This window comes from Narcine bancroftii, chromosome 3 (genome assembly GCF_036971445.1).
Source record: "Narcine bancroftii isolate sNarBan1 chromosome 3, sNarBan1.hap1, whole genome shotgun sequence".
Classification (NCBI taxonomy): Eukaryota; Metazoa; Chordata; class Chondrichthyes; order Torpediniformes; family Narcinidae; genus Narcine; species Narcine bancroftii.
Window position 1 is genome coordinate 184003786 of NC_091471.1, and position 17640 is coordinate 184021425.

General features: G+C 41.1%; 1 protein-coding gene across 4 annotated transcripts in view; it reads right to left on the reverse strand.

The window, feature by feature from the left end:
* The window catches only part of arhgap24 (Rho GTPase activating protein 24), a 573751-nt gene that overhangs the window by 255589 nt on the left and 300522 nt on the right, over window positions 1–17640 (reverse strand). The window lies entirely within an intron of this gene.

Consider the following 17640-nt stretch of genomic DNA (forward strand, 5'->3'; position numbering starts at 1 on the left):
TTGCCAGTAGTGTCATCCAGTGTCCCTTCCTGTATAAGAGAAAGAGAAGTTAAAGAGAGTTCTTTCAGAGTCACTGAGTGCCCATGGATTCATCTCCAGCACTCTTGCAGCCTCTGCAGTATCAGAGACCACTATTTGATCCATCAGCAACCTGAGCTCCAGATCCAAACCTTCAGCATGATCAGGAAGTCTTCAGCCTTCGAGGATCTTTGGGAGGCCCTCTTGCCATCAGCACCCTCTCAAATCCCAGCTCCAGAGCTTGGTTCCGATGAGTGCAGTCCAGCAGACTGCACAAGTCCTCTGACCACAAATCACCCACAGTCTATGAGGGACCCTCAGCAGCTGAACCCCCTCACTGGTCCACTGTCATGGACAATGTCTTGTAGATTCCCTCAGCTGCTGATCCCCTTACTGGCTGATCACTGTCTTGGAGGGTCATCTCCTCTGCTTCTCCCTCTCAATGGGCGGTGTTCTCCCATTTCTGGTGCCCTGCCTTGGCCTGCTGCTCCCTGGAGTCTGCAACCATTCGTGGCCTCTGCCAAGCATAGGTGCCCATGAGTACTCTTCAGAGCTAGCCATTAACGAAACAGTACTTATATTTATGCCTCTTTGATATTCTTCAAACTCTTTTGCAAAGTATAAAACGAACCCAATATCATGACGAAAGAATCCAACCCATTTTCTCCCATTAAAGCTGCTCTCCTCCAGCAGAGAGTTTTTGCTGCAGATTCCAGCATCTGCAGACTCTCACGTGCCTTAGAGGTGCATGTCTACATTATCAAAATTACAGTAACATCAACAGTTGCGAGCAGCATCATCACTTTCTACCATCAATGCATCATTTCCATCAGTTTGCATAATTTTGAAAGGTAAACAAAATGTCTCGCTTAATCGTGCGGTGCATCTCCATGCTGGCCAAAGAGTGCAATACACAAATATGCTGGGAAATTTAGCAGGTCATGTGGCACCCACGGGAATGCCCAACTGAGAAGTCTCTTCAATGGATGCCTACACTTCAGGAATTTTAACTCCTTTCAGCTGTTCGACTGTCAAGTCACATCGAGGAACATCTTGTTCAACTGGCCAAATAATACTGTGTGAATTTGCACTTGAAACTGAATGCATTTCACACAGGATCATTTAAAATGAAGAAAAGACATGGTTGGAGCTTCTCCCAGATTCCTCTTCCTCTTTTTCTTGTTTGATCTTATTTTCTCTCATTAAAGCTGTGAAGGGAAAGACTCAGATGCAGTCAGGTGTTTGGTCAGGATATGTCATCAGATTTCTTCCTCCATGCTTTGTGCGTAACCTGGTAAAGCAGCAATTTGTTATACCTCCGATAAATGAACTTCTCAAGTTCAACTTTAAGATATAAGAGCAGTAGCAGGCCATTCAGCCCACTGAGTCCATCCTGCCATTCCATCACCTGCCTTCTCCCCATAACTTTTTATACCCTGATTATTTAGAAACCTATCAATCTCTGCCTTAAATGCACCCAACAACCTGTCCTCACAGCCAACCGACAGCAAATTCCAGAGGATCACCACTCTGGCTAAATAAATTCTTCCACATCTGTTTTCAATGGGTGCCCTTCAATCCTGAAGTTGTGCCCTCTTGTCCTTAACTACCACGGGAAAAACACTTTGCCACATCTATTCTATCCAGGCCTTTCAGCATTCAAAATGCTTCTACGAAGTACCCCCTCATTCGTTTGTATGCCAAGGAGTACAGTCCAAGAGCTGTCAAATGTTCCTCATGTGACGAATGAAGGAACAGATGAGCAAGTGATGTTCTTATTCACTACAACATAAATTGAAATTGTTATGTGATGAATCAGATCATGGAATGGATGAAGTAATAAGTTCAAAGGTGGATGTGAAACAAGAGAAACCCATTGCTTTTTCTTCTAACTTTCTCACATGGAGCAAATGCTGTGATACACACATTGAGAAAGAAACAAGTGTTTGGCAACAAGAAAATTAACTTGTTTCTACCAGGCAGATCTTTTACACAAATAACTGGTGATAAGATACTACCAATACTGTTAGATCCAGGAGCAGTGATACTGACTCAATTATAAAAGTCAATATGGCACTGATAATAAAGATCACACTTTCAACAAAAGGTGGAAATACACACGAGACTGCAGATGCCGGAATCTAAAGCTCACTATAATCTGCTGGATGAACTCTTGAAGAAGAGTTCTGGCCTGAAATATCGACCATTCTTTCTATCCCACTGATGCAGCTTGACCCGCTGAGTTCCTTCAGCAGATTGTGTTTAATTCTAACAAAAAGGGTTCTCTCCCTCCACCCCCCACCCCTTGCAAGTTGGAGAGGAGTTCCAATATCAGTCAAGACCCAAAAATCTCAAATGCACCATTGAGTGCTGGGTTCTATCTTTGGTGCAGACACCACTGAAGAAAAGAAGGCAACCTCAGGCCAGCTGCTGTGGACCCTGATCTCTCTCTCTCTCTCTCTCTCTCTCTCTCTCTCTTTGGCTTGGCTTCGCGGACGAAGATTTATGGAGGGGGTAAATGTCCACGTCAGCTGCAGGCTCGTTTGTGGCTGACAAGTCCGATGCGGGACAGGCAGACACGGTTGCAGCGGTTGCAGGGGAAAATTGGTTGGTTGGGGTTGGGTGTTGGGTTTTTCCTCCTTTGCCTTTTGTCAGTGAGGTGGGCTCTGCGGTCTTCTTCAAAGGAGGTTGCTGCCTGCCAAACTGTGAGGTGCCAAGATGCACGGTTTGAGGCGATATCAGCCCACTGGCGGTGGTCAATTTGGCAGGCACCAAGAGATTTCTTTAGGCAGACCTTGTACCTTTTCTTTGGTGCACCTCTGTCATGGTGGCCAGTGGAGAGCTCGCCATATAACATGATCTTGGGAAGGCGATGGTCCTCCATTCTGGAGACGTGACCCACCCAGCGCAGCTGGATCTTGCTGCTGTGGACCCTGATACATGTTTGATAAACTCCAGACTCTGCTTTTCCAACCTCTCTTGCACAGTGTCTCTTTAACTTTATCACCTCTCCACAAATTTAAGCTTATTCAAGGGATATTGCTGGCCACATCACATTAATCATTATACTTTTTTTTTAATTAACGAAGATAAACTTTCTGGCTTCCATACTCGAATACAAAATGTCAATGTTCATGTTTCTATCTCTTCCCACTCCCCACTCCCCCATTATCTTAATCTCTAGCTTCTTACCACATTGCAACTCTTCCCTCAGGCCTGCGCGCCTTCCTTGGCCCCCACCCTCCTCCCTTTTGGCTACAATACCTTCACTGCCACAGCTTCACAATCTGAAATTCCTTTCTCCTTTTATGCAAGACTTTCCTTCACCTGTGTTTTCCTCACCATTTCTAAGATTTCCTTCTTTCACTGATGACACAACAGTAGTTGGCCACATCAGTAACAAAGATGAGTCACACTACAGAAAAGAATGGAAAATCTTGTGTTATAGTGCGAGAATAACAGCCTGACTCTTAATAAGACAAAGGAGATGGTTGTGGATTTCACGAGGACCACGGATGACCACCCTCCACTACACATCAATAACTCTGTAGGGGAGAGAGTAGAGAGCACAAAGTTCCTTGGAGTCCTTAGCAGGGACCTATTCTGGATACACAACATCTCCTCAATTATCAGAAAAGCACTTTCTGCAACTGCACTTCCTAAGAAGGCTGAGGGTGGCAAGGCTACTAGTCACTATCCTGTTGACTTTACAGAAGCTCTGTCGAGAACATCCTGGTTGGTTGCATCATTGTCTGGTATGATTTCTGTAAAGCATTGGATTGGAAATCAAACCAGAGGACAATAAAAGTGGCAGAGAGGATCACTCTCTCCCCTCCATTGAAGTGATCTATCGGGATCATTGCTGGAAGAGGACTCACAAAATTGTTAAGGACCCCGACCATCCCGTACACAACATCTTTCAACTATGCCCATTGGGAAACATATACAGGAGTATCAGAGCCAAAACCACCGTGCTGAGAAACACCTCTTCCCACAAGCAGTGAGATTGTTTTGAATGACTGATGAACAGCTCATACAAACCCTCCAACAACCTACTATAATTTAACACATTTATTTAAATTAATAATAATCACTTGTAAATGTGTGTGCTACGTCCATAGAAGTGTTTGTCTGTTTTTCACACAAAGGACTGAAGAATGTCGTTTTGCCCAGTTGTACTTTACAATTGTTTATACAGGTTGATTTGGTGGCTTTATTTCTTTTTACTCCAGAATCTCTGTTAAATTTCACTCATTCTCCAATGCTCCAGGGAATAAAGTTCTAATCTACAACTGAGTTCCTCCAGTCCTGAAAACATCCTTGTAAATCTCTGCACTCATTCAATCTTATTGATATCTTCCCGTAGTTACGTGTTCTCTGTTTATACAAATCAAAATAATCCATCAGTAGGAAGAGTCTATCCACAATATTACCATCCTTGCCAATCTCCTTCCTCTACCATTGTTTCATTCTTCCACTGATCTCCTCACCTTTAGCAGATGGTCAGCTCAGTCTCCATTATATGGATCAGTTCTGAGGCAACTTCACCAATCTATTCACACTTCTCCCATAAGATAATAAGATTATCTTTGCATATTAAATGTCGCTCCAGATGTCACTAGCAGTAGTAACTCTATTGCACCTACCTCTAATTAACCACAATTGAAGTGGGATCACAGCAGTAATATGCATAACATATTGCAGTCAGAATTATTTCAACAAGGTGCTATAAAGACTATTAAACTGCTGACTATCAATTCATAAGACCACAAGGCATAAGGGCAGAAATCAACTATTCAGCCCATTGAGGCTACCCTGCCATACAATCAAGAGCTGATCCATTTTCCTACTCAGCTCCACTGCCCGCCCTTCTCCCCATAAGCTTTGATGCCCTGGCTAATCAAGAACCTATCAGTGTCTTCTTTAAATACTCCCAATGACTTAGCTTCCATAACCACCTGTGGCAACAAATTCCACAAATATACTACCCTCTGCCTAAATAAATTTCTCGGCATCTCTGTTGTAAGCAGACGCCCTTTAATCCAGAAGTTGTGCCCTCTTGTCTGAGACTCTCCTCCCATGGGAAATAACCTTTTTACATCTTCTCTGTCCAAGCCTTTCAATATTTTAAAAGTTTTAATGAGATCCTCCCTCATTCTCCTAAATGCCAATGAGTACAGGCCAAGAACTGTCCAATATTCTTCATAGGATAACCTTTTCATTCCCGGAATTGTCCTTATGAGCCTCCACTGAATTCTCTCCAAAGTCAACACTGGAAAACTTTTCTCAAATGAGGAGCCCAAAACTGCTCTCAATACTCCAAGTGAGGTCTCACATCACATGGCTGAAGTGAGGATACACAATGAAGAAAATAACAGTGAGAATTCCTCCCACCTGCCCCATTTCAAGCAAGGATCTTTAGCGTAAGTCTGGAAGGGCAGAATGCTTCACTTTAATGCCTTCTCAAAAAGACAGAACTATTGCCTGGGCAGCACACCCCCAAAAATGCTCTGAAGCATCAGTCCATAGCACGGTTAGCGATCAATTAGGGTGGCATGGTTAGTATAGCGGTTTGCGCAACGGCATTACAGTGCCATCGACCTGGGTTCAAATCTGACATTGTCTGTAAGGAGTACAGAATGTTTGTACATTCTCCCAGCATCTGTGTCGATTTCCTCCAGGTGTTCCAATTTCCTCCTACCAAAATTTACATGGGTTGGGGCTCATAGGCTGGAAGGCCCTGTAACCATGCTGTATGTTTAAAATTAAAAATTATGTGCACAGGTTTCTGGCTTTCACCCTTGACCTTCATTCTCTAGCTCGACTCCCCTCTAAGAGCCAAAACAGATGACTTTTTCCAATATACATGCAAAGCTGACCATGAACACTGTCCACAAACCTAGCTATAAACAATTTTATTAGGTTCAAATTGAAATCGACGGGGCAAGCTGAATTTATACAAAAACAGAGAAAAGATCATTTGAACTAACTGAAACCTGCAATGTCTACTGTACATGGCTACATTTAGCATTTATTCAAAGATTATTCTCAAAACTGTCAACACCAGCTTAATGCTGAGTGAGATTTAATGATCAGCAATGTAGGCTCGAAAATCAATCAAGTATGCAAATCAGTGACAGGGATCTGCCGGAAGAAGCATCCATCAGTCATACAAATCCCAGGCAACCTTTCTTTCCAAAATTAGATTATAGGAGGCATTAGATTGCAGAACACACCTGCCTGAATGCCCTTCAATCTGATGGATGAACAATGTCATGCATCCCAAAAAAAATATCAAATTAAATTACTCAAGACACAGTGGTGAAGCTCAGTCATGATGCATTGATTGAAATTTTGCCAACAGCTGCAATGTTGATATTTTGGGATTAATTACAAAAAAGAAAATTTTATGAACTCAATTTATAGACTAGTGTTGCAATAAAATCACAGAGCAAAAGTTTCAAACAGGTAAATGAAGACCACCTGGTAAAAGTACAAATGCCCTTTGCTGACTGAGTGATGGCTTATTTCATTAAGATATTTCAAACAGATTGGCTCAATTTATTGGGTGTTTTGTGCACAATTTTGGACTAAATAAACAAAAAACTCCATAATTTCTGATATTGTGTTGACACAGACGATGCTGACCTAGCCTCGCTACATCACTACAGATCATTCGCAGTCCCCACTGGAAACCACAATAGCAGAAGTGTTACATCTTTAAATAAGAAATCACAGAAAATGTTCAGTTCAGAAGAAGCCCATTCAGCCACTGAACCCATATTGTTTTTTTGCAAATGCAATCAAACTAGCCCATTCCCTGTGTTTTCTTCGCATACCTATAACTCTTACCTTTCCAGATACATCCAGCTTTCTATAGAATGCCATGATTAAATTTGGCCCCAGTATCTTTGGCAGTGTGTTCCAGTCTCTAACCACTTGCTGCACAGAAGAGTTTTCCCTCCTGTTCCTTTTACCTTCCCTCATTGCCTTCTAGTTCTTCATTCTTCCACCAGATTCTCTTTCCACACTGACTGAGCTCTTCATGAGTTTGGTCTGTTCCCAATCCTTGTTCCAACTTCTCCCATTTCTCTAGTCTATTCATGCAACTAAAGGACCTCATCCCTGGTATTATTTGCACTTTTTCCAAGACCTTCACATATTTTCTAAAGTTTTGAGCCCAGAAGCAATTACATCAAACATTTAAAAGCTGCTTCATAATGCTTATTATTATGCTCTCGCATCTTCTCTTTAAAAAGTAAATAATTTACTCAAATAGAAATTAAAATACCTTTTCAAGCAAAGAGCTGGAGGATAACTTCACCACACTCAGTTCATAATCATGTACTTTTTTTTTCATTCATGTCTGATACCTTCAAATTTATTGATATCCTTCCTGTAGCTGGTTGACCAGGGCTACACACAGTTCTCCAACTATGGTCTCACCAACACTTGTTACAGCTGTACAATAGGGTCTCACCTTCCACACTCAATACCCTGCCCAAACCCCTCCTTCACCACTCTATTCAGCTGAGCTGCCACACTCTGGAACTATGCTGTTCCTCAGCACTCTCCAAGGCCCCTACCATTCACAAATGCAAGTTCCACCCTGGTTTGACCTACTTTTTCTGTCTCACTCCCTTTACCCCTATCTATTGCCCATGATGTGTTTAAGCCTCCAAACAACACCCTTGCCCTGACACTTATCACTTCTGGAACGATGATCATCTTTTCTGCTTTTCTCCAACCAGTGTAGTCCACAATCAAATAAAAATTACAAATAACCAGCTGAAGAGATAAATTCCTTCCAGACATCAAATATACAACATTTTGTGCAATATATTAAATATGAAATCAAAAAAATCACATTTTAAAACACAATGCATTGAAAACACATCATAAATATCAGAATTTATTCTGATAAGAGTTTATGTCAATAAATGGAAATAGTTTTTAGAGCATCTTCTAATTCTGCTGGAATGTAGCCACAGCAGCACCAGTAACTCTTCCCAGTTGCAAATATGCAAACACAAATGATAACACAGTGGAGAGGGTAAAGTACTTCAAATTCCTGGGGTCAACATTTCTGAAGACTTATGCTAAAGTCTCTACGTCGATGCAATCAAGAAGAAGGCTCACTAGCGGCTATATTTCATCCCTACTCCTATCTATGTCATTGCTCCCTATGTGAACCACGATATCTGGCTGCTGACCCTCCCCCTCCCCCTCCAGAATGCTCTGAACTCAATCAGAGCCATGGCTACTGGGAGGCAACAAACCATCCAGGAGCTTTAATCTCATTCACCAAACTTCCTATCTGCTATCCTAACCAATGAGTTCCCAATTACTATAGGTCTCCTTTTCTCCCACTTTTCGTCTGAGCCAAGGGGCCAGCCTCTGTGCCAGAGACATGACCACCGTGACTTGTCCATGGTAGATCGTATCTCCCAACAGTATACTTGTTGTGAGGGGAATGGGCACAGGGTGCTCTGCACTGTCTGCCTCTTCCCCTTCCCTCTCCGAACAGTCACCTGTCTCCTGACTTTTAGGGTTGTTTGTTCCATAGCTTTTTTTAAATTGGGTTGATTCATCTGAGCAGCCTTAGCATTATGTGTTATTATTCTGACAAAATCCTGAGTAAATTTTATGCCTGCCTGCAGTTAGGTACATGAAGTTGATGATAAATTTAAGGGTTAAGATTTGAACATTCCTCGCACTGCTGTGGAATTTAATGGGCAATGATTGCTGATGGAAATAGTTCCTGAAATAACTTTGGAACCTATCAGGGTTATTGCCAACATAACACCTGTCAAGAGTAAAACACAGTCTCTAAATATTCAAATGCAGCTTTCAAAGTGCTGCGAAATCCAGGAAAAGAGAGGCAAGGCCAACATTTACAATTTGCTGGGCCACAGGTGCAAACCTATGGTGCAGCCTATGCACGATCAGCAAACTAACAAGACACATCTTCCAAGGATGCACAGCAATAAACATAGCTTAAATAGTTTCCTTTTGTTTGACGCTGCTTGCGTTGATTGCAAAACAATGTGCAATAAGAAGCACTTGGAACAGTTCCTCACTCCAAGCCTAATGAAAATGGAAAGTAAAAATAAAATGATGGAAGGTCATTGGGCTTGTATCATTTCTGTTTATCTCTCCACACATGCTACCTATCCCTAATTTAATTGGAACCCATGTACATTGTGGATGCAATATAATTGTTAACTCTGCAAGATGAAACTTGGCCAATGAATGTCACAAAAAACAAAGATGTCTCAATTAAAAGGCTGAGTCACGATTTGGGTTTTCATTCAGGTTGAAGAACTCTCCCCATCTGAAGAACCAGGTGTCATCATGAAGTACTTTAGAGAGCTAGTTCAGCTCAAAAACTCAGTGATGAATCTCAGAAAGCAAAAGGTTATTCGGGAACAAGATGTGAATTAAACTGTTTCTTTATCACATTTGCAGTCATTCATAACTTACTCACTATCTCTGACATCTTTTGTGCCTCTCTTCTACCTCAGTGAAGAAGTTTACAATTAATAAGCACATTCAGGTTCAAAATGTTTCAAGCAACTTTGAGACATTTCAATCTCAGTTCCATACACAGGAAGATATGATCACTTATGTGATCTTACAGATAAATGCCATCACGAACTGCGAGAACAGGACTGTGAATGAGATGAGGAGAGTTGAAAAAGCACCGGGAGATTAAATCTCTTAATTGGCTCATTAGTTATAACCAATAAAAGGAAAGGAAGCTCAAGTGGAGAGGCCATTATGGAGCAGACAATGTGGGAGAGGAACTTTGAGGCTTTCACGAGCAGAGGCTGAGGTGATGGTGAATGAGTTGAGGTAAGGTAAGGACAGCCCTTTTGAGAAAATAAAAGGAGGCGCAGGTAAGGATAGCTTTTCCTAACACTTTCCCCTTTATCAGGGATATGCTCCTCTTGCAGAATGTGGATAGTCAGGGAAGCCGATCAATTCATCTGCGAGAAGTGAATCCAACAGCAGCTCCTTACAAATCTTGTTAGGGAATTGGAGCTGGAGTTAGATGAGCTCCAGATCATTCAGAAGGCTAAAGGGGGAATGGACAGGACTTACAAGGATGCAATTATACCAAGGAGGCAGGATGAAGGCAACTGGAAGACAATCAGGAAAGGCAATGCAGAATACTTCTGTCAGCAGAGGAGGTGTTGGTAAGGTAAGGTACAACATTAAATCATTTGAAAGAGGTGATATAGGATCAGAAGATACAGAAACATTGTGGTTTGAGTTAAAAAAGAGCAAGGGTAAAGGGACACTGTTGGGGGTTATATACAGACTTCCAAACAGTAACCGGGATTACCTCAACAATTAGAAAAGGCTACTATATAAGTGGGATGAAAAGCTGGTGCAACATAGGAATTCACCAGTACTGCACCATCTGCTCAACATTTGGAAGAAGATTCACGTAGAAAGGAACAAAACAAATTATCAACTAGCAAAATTAATATTGACGCAAAATCAACTAATCCCTTTCACAATAGATAACCTTTCCTTTAGAGAATGGGAGAGAAAAGGGATCAAAAGAATAGAAAATTGTTTTTCGGGAAATAAATTATTATCTTTTGAACAAATGAAGGACAAATGTGATATAACTCACGGTACAATGTTTATATACCACCAACTGAAAACCTATTTGAAGGACAAATTGGGAAGCAGACTGAGGTTACCAGAAGGAAGCAATTTTGAATATGTGATTACAGACACAAAGATAATTAAAAGATTTATAACAAACATGTACATCAAACTTCAAGAGAAAGAGAATGAGGAAACAAGCTGTAAACCTAAACAAAAATGGGAACAAGATCTAAACATAAAGATAAAGAATGAAACATGGGAAAAGCTATGCTCCGGAACTATGAGAAATACAATAAATACGAGGTTACGCATGATACAATATAATTGGTTACACAGGCTATACACCATGCCCCAAAAGTTAAATAAATGAGACCCAACAGTATCAGACAGATGTTTTTGTTGTAAGAAGGAAACAGGAACAACAATACATGCAATTTGGGCATGTGAGAAAGTGGAAAAGTTTTGGGAAGATCTAAATCAGGTATTAAATAAAATCACAAAAAGCAACATATCAAAAAATACAGGGATCTTTCTTCTAAGTAATATAAGAAGTAAAGAACTTGGACTCGATTTGGATGGAGCACAAAAAAGATTTATTATGATAGCCTTAGCTGGAGCAAAAAAATGTATTATGTCAACCTGGAAATTAGAAGATACTCTGAGAATACAGCAATGGTACATAGAAATGGATAAATGTATTCCATTGGAAAAAATAACATATAATTTAAGAAATAACATCACAGTATTCGAACAAATTTGGGAACCATACATGGAACACAATAGAGAAGTCCTAACGCGGACCTCCACCGCCTAAAATGACAGAAGGAGAAGAAGACAAAATGAACTGACCCAGTATGTAAAAGTAGAAGACACAAATTTCTTGTTTATTTTCATTGTGTGACGACATTGTTTAATGGGTTTAATGTATCATATAGGTTAAATGTTGAGTGAGTGGGGAGGGGGGGTGAAGGAGTGAGGGAAGGGAGGGGGGAAAAGGGGAGAAAATTACACTGTGTACATTCAAGAGGGAAATGTTTGTGTGTATTTTGGTCAGTGTGGTTGATAGAGTGAAAAATAAAAAAAATTAAGAAAAAACAAATAGAAAAGGCTTGTCAAAAGGGCAATATTATGGAAGTCATGGGGAACTAACATGCAAATAGATTGGGACTGAATCTCAGGAGAGAGAATTTGTAAAATGCCTATGAGATGGGTTTTTCAAGCAGCTGGTTGATGAGCTACTAGGGGAATGGCTGTACTGGATTGGCTGTTGTATAGAGATGATGAGTGAGCTTTGAGTAAAGGAACCAGTGATCACAATGTGATTGAGTACAATTTGAGACTTAACAAGGAGAAACTAAGGTAGATGTGTCCTTATTTCAGTGGAGTAAAGTGAATTACAATAGTTTGAGAGAGGAATTGGTCAAAGCAGATTGGAAGGGAGCACTAGTCAGGAAGATGACAGAGCAGAAATGGGTGGAGTTGCTGCAAGAAATAATGAAGGTGCAGGATAAATATATACCGAAAAATAATAAATATTCAAATGGAAAAATGTCACAACTGTAGCTGACCAGGGAAGTCAATGCCAACATAAAAGCAGAAAATTCAGATGCCTATCAATCTTTGTTGTTGGATGTATTTAAAGAAAAAAGTACTCGAATAGTCAGGGAATTAAAGGTTATGGGAAGAAGGCAGAGGCATGGAGCTGAGAGGGAGAATGGATCAGCTCATGATGGAATTTCAGAGCGGACTCAGCGGCCTGAATGGCCTGCTTTTGCTTTTATATCTTATGGCCCCTGGTATTAAATACACCCAATGACAGCCTCCAGAGCCACTTGTGGTAGCAAATTCCAGAAGTTCCTCACTGTCTGGCTAAAAGAAATGTCCACCTCATCTGTTTTAAATGAGCGCCCTTCAATCCTGAAGTTGTGTGCCCTCTTGTCCTACACTCCCCTCCCACAGGAAACAGCTTTGCCACATCTACTCTGTCCAGGTATTGCAACATTTGAAATGCTTCTATGAGGCCCTCCCCTCATTCTTCTGTACTCCAAACAGTACAGATCAAGAGCAATACTCCAATCCTTTCAAAGTCAAATACCCATGGGATATTGAAGAAATAGAACTCCTCCCACATTTAATTTTGGCAAGAGTCGACATATGGAACTTTCAAAGTGGTACATGCCCTGCTTTGAAATATTGCTTTTATCTAAGGCAGTTGAATAATTTTAATTGAGGACTACCGAATGAAAAAGCAGCAACTCACATGAGATTCAGAAGATTATTCCCAGAACAGCCTACTGAGATCATTTATTTCCCTCCCCTCCCAGTTTTTAGAAATGCTTTCCATATTTGTGGACTTTTAAAAGTTAAACTTATCACAGAAGGTGCCAAGAATTTTGTCACAAACTTGTAAATAGAGGGCAATTCCTTTCATGCATTTCAGGGAGCTCCCATCAATTATAGTGAATCTTTGTATGATATATGACACACTAGAGGTACCATCAAACCATAGATCATTACAGCACTGAAGACAGGCCATTTGGCCCTTCTAGTCTGTGCCAAAACATCATTCTGCTAGTTCCTCTAACTTGGACTCATTCCATAACCCTCCAGACATCTCCCATACATGTATCTATCCAATTTATTCTTAAAACTTAAGAGTGAGACCGCATTTATTATGTCAGATAGCCTCTCATTCCACACTCTGCCACTCTCTGAGTGAAGAAGTTCCCCTGATGTTCCCCATAAAATTTTCCCCTTTCACCCTAAAGTCATGAATTTATTTCTCCTAATCCTAATATTTTGCTTGAGAAAAATTGTAATTGGCCCATTTCATTTGGAGTGTACACATAACAGATCAATTAGGTATGATTAAAACAGTGGTTTTCAAACTTATTCTTTCAACCCACATACCACCTTAAGCAATCCCTCACTAATCACAGAGCACCTATGACAGAGGGAATACTTAAAGTGGTATGTGAGTGGAAAGTGAAAGGTTGAGAACCACTGTCCTAATCCAAGTAGAAAGAGCCTACTCACATTTATCTCTGTCTATACCGCCCATAATTTTGTAAACTTCTATTATATCTCCCTCATTCTTCTACACTCCAAGGAATAAAGTCCTAAATTGTTTAATCTTTCCTTGTAACTTAATTCCTGAAGACTCGGCAACATAAAAGTAAATCTTTGCTATACTCTTTCAATTTTACTGATATCCTTCCTGTCATTTGGTGACCAGAACGGCACACAATACTCCAAATTTGGCCTTATTAATGTCTAATACAACCTCACCATAACAACCCAACTCCTGTTCTCAATTCTTTGATTTATTTTCTTACATTTTCTATACTCTTCCAGTACCTCATTTGCTCCTTGTTGCCTATACCTGCTATACCCCTCTCTCTTCCTTTTTACCAGATCGCTAATATCCCTTGAAAACCAAGGTTCCCGATACCTGTTAACTTTGCCTTTAATCCTGACAAGGACATACAAATTCTGCACTCTCAAAATTTTGCCTTTGAAGGCCTTCCAATTACTGAACACAACCTTGCCAGAAAAAAACTTATCCCAATTCACTCTTCCTAGATTCTTTCTCATTTCCACAAAATTGGCCTTTCTCCAATTTTGAATCTCAACTCCAGGACCTGACCTATCCTTATCCATAATCAACTTGAAACTAATGACATTAAGGTCAGTGGGCACATATTTCTGTCACTTGACCTGTCTGGTTCCCTAATAGGAGATCTTCTAAATTGTATCCTCTCTCATTGTACCTCTACATATTGATTTAGAAAACTTTCCTGAACACATTTGACAAACTCCAAGCCATCCAGCACTTTTACAGTCTGTGAGTCCCAGTCAATATGTGGAAACTTAAAATCTCCGACTATCATATTTTTCTGTTTCTTACATCAGTCTGCTATCTCTCCACAGATTTTCTCCTCCAATTCTCTCTGACTATTGGGTGGTCTATAATACACGCGTATCAGTGCGGTCACACCTTTCCTGTTCCTCAGCTCTACCCATATGTCCTCTGGAGATGAGCCCTCTGGGCTGCCCTAGGCAGAGGTGTGATATTTTCCCAAACTAGCAATGCCACTCCTCCCCCATTCATCCCTCCCTCTCCATCATGTCTGAAACAACAAAACAATGGCTACCAGTCTTGCCCCCCGCAACAGAGTCCACTAGTAGCTTTAATGTCGTAATCCCACATCCCAATCCATGCCCTAAACATGTCTGACTTTCCAACAATACTCCTTGCATTGAAATAAATGCACATGAGAAAATTTCTATCACATAAAAACCTTTGATTTCTGTCCATACATGCAGTCCTTGCATGACCTTTATCCTCCTCCACCTCACCATCTGCTCTAACACTCTGGTTCCTCTCCCACTACAAATCTAGTTTAAACCCATTGGAGCAGCACTAACAAATCTGCCCACAAGGATATTTGTCCCTCTCCAGTTGAGATGCAAACTGACCCATCCACTTTCCCTCGAAGAGAGCCCAATGATCTATAAACCGGAAACACTCCCACTTACACCATGCCTTCAGCCAGTCATGTGTTAAGATGTATTATCCTCCTATTTCTAACCTCACCAGCATGTGGCAGTGGAAGTAATCCTGAGATCACTACCCTGAAGGTCCTTTTCTTCAACCTATCACCTAACTCCCTCTACTCTGCTTGCAGGACCTCCTCATCCTTCCTACCCACGGCATTTGGCTGCTCACCCTCTCTACTGAGAATGGAGTGAAACTCAATCTGAGATATCTGGAACCATGGCACCATGGAGACCACATACTATTTGAGATATTTGATCTCCTCTACAGAACCTCTCATCTGTCCTCCTAATGATGGAATCCCCTATCACTACAGCTCACCTCTTCTCCTCCCTTCCCTTATTAGGCACAGGACCAGACTCCATGCCAGAGTCCTGATCGCTATGGCTTGTGCTTGGTAGGTCATCCCCCTAAACAGTATCCAAAATACTTGTTGTTCAGGGGAATGCCCACAGGGATGCCTTGCCCTGCTTGCCTGTTCCCTTTCCCTCTCCTGTCCGTTACCCATCTACCCTCCTCCTGCATCCCGTGTGTGATAATGTTCCTATAACTAATATCAATCACCCACCCACCCCCCACCCCACCTCCCGAATGTTCCAGAGTTCATCCAACTCCAATTCCTTAACTTGGATTTTCAGGAGCTGCAGCTGGATGCACTTCTCACAGATGAAGTCATCAGGGCTACTGCCTGTGTTCATGACAACTCGCATCCTGCAAGAGGAGCATTTCCCTGCCTTGGCTACCATAGCCTCTCTCTCCCTCTCTCTCTCTCTCTCTCTCTCTCTCTCCAACTATCTCTTTCTATCTTTATTTCTCGCTATCTAACCCTACTGCTCCTTTTGAATTTACTACGACTCACTGTGGGTATTGTCGCCCCTGGAGGAGGTGAAAAACCAAAGAAAAAACCTGTTTTGGCTAATTTCAGAAAAAGTTTAGAAAATTCCTCCACAACTCCCTAATGGCAATCAAGCAGAGCTCCAGGAGATCACTGAAATTTGTGATACTCTACCAGCTAACCTTATTCTAATTTTAATTCTTATTCTAATACTTAATATAATTACTAAAAGATCAAAAATTGAGCCTTGCCCTCACCTCGCCACCCGAGCTCCCACCCGAGCTCTCGCTCGAACTCTCACCCGAGCTCTCACTCGGACTCCCACTCAAGCTTCCATGTAATATTACATTTCTGTTTTAGAACATAGAACATTACAGCGCAGTACTGACACTTTGGCTCATGATGTTGTGCTGACATATATACCTAAAAAAAATTTGAAACCCTCCATACCTCATAACTGTCTATTTTTCTTTCATCCACCTGTCTGTCTAAGAGTCTCTTAAATACCTAAATTGTTCCAACCTCTACTATCACCCCTGGCATTGCATTTCAGGCACCCACAAGTCTGTATGTTAAAAATAAAATACCTCTGATATCTTCTCTAAACTTTATTCCCTTCACTGTGTACAGATGTCCTCTGATATTTGCTATTCCTGCTCTGTGAAAAAGGTGCTGGCTGTCTACCTTATCTATGCTTCTCATAATCTTGTAGATCTCTATTAAGTCACCTCTCATCCTTCTTTGCTTGAAAGAGAAAACTCTATCTCTGTTAAACCTTTCCTCATAAATCATATTTTCCATTCCAAGCAACATCCTGGTAATTCTCTGCACCATCTCCATAACTTCCACATCATTCCTGAAATTAGGTGATCAGAACTGAACACAATATTTTAAGTGTGGTCTCACCAGAGATTCATAGAACTGGAAGATGACTTCAGAACTTCTGAACCTAATTCCCTGAAGAATGAAGCCCAGCATACCATAGGTCTTCTTAACTATCCTATCAACCTGTGCATCATTCTTGAGAGATCTATGGATTTGAACTCTGTTCTTCCATACTTACTACCATTAACCATGTACTCTGCCTTCACATTTAACTTTTCAAAATGCATTGCCTCACACTTATCCGAATTGAACTCCATTTGCTACTTTTCTATTCTGTCTATATCCTATGGTAACATACAACAACCTTCAACATTATTCTCAACACTTCCAACCTTGGTATCATCTGCAAACTTTCCCATCTCTTTACTTATTTGTTCAGGTCATTTACAAAAATTACAAAGAGTAGAGGTCCCAGAACAGATCCCTGTGGAATTCCGCTCGTATCTGATTTGAGCATGTGATCAGTACATTAAGTAAAAGCATTAACGAAACATTAATTCCAAAACTGTTGCACATGCATTAACTCTAAGCCACACAGTGCACATTCCATGTGAATATCCGAACTTCCTTCATCCAATATCCAACAATAACCAAAAGGATGACCAACACAATTTGCCCGAGAAACAACAAATAACGCTCTTGTCATTTTGCACTGCACAGAAAGTGAACTCATTGTCAGGCCCCCAGATATTGGCAGCCACACTACCACAATTCAGCTTGA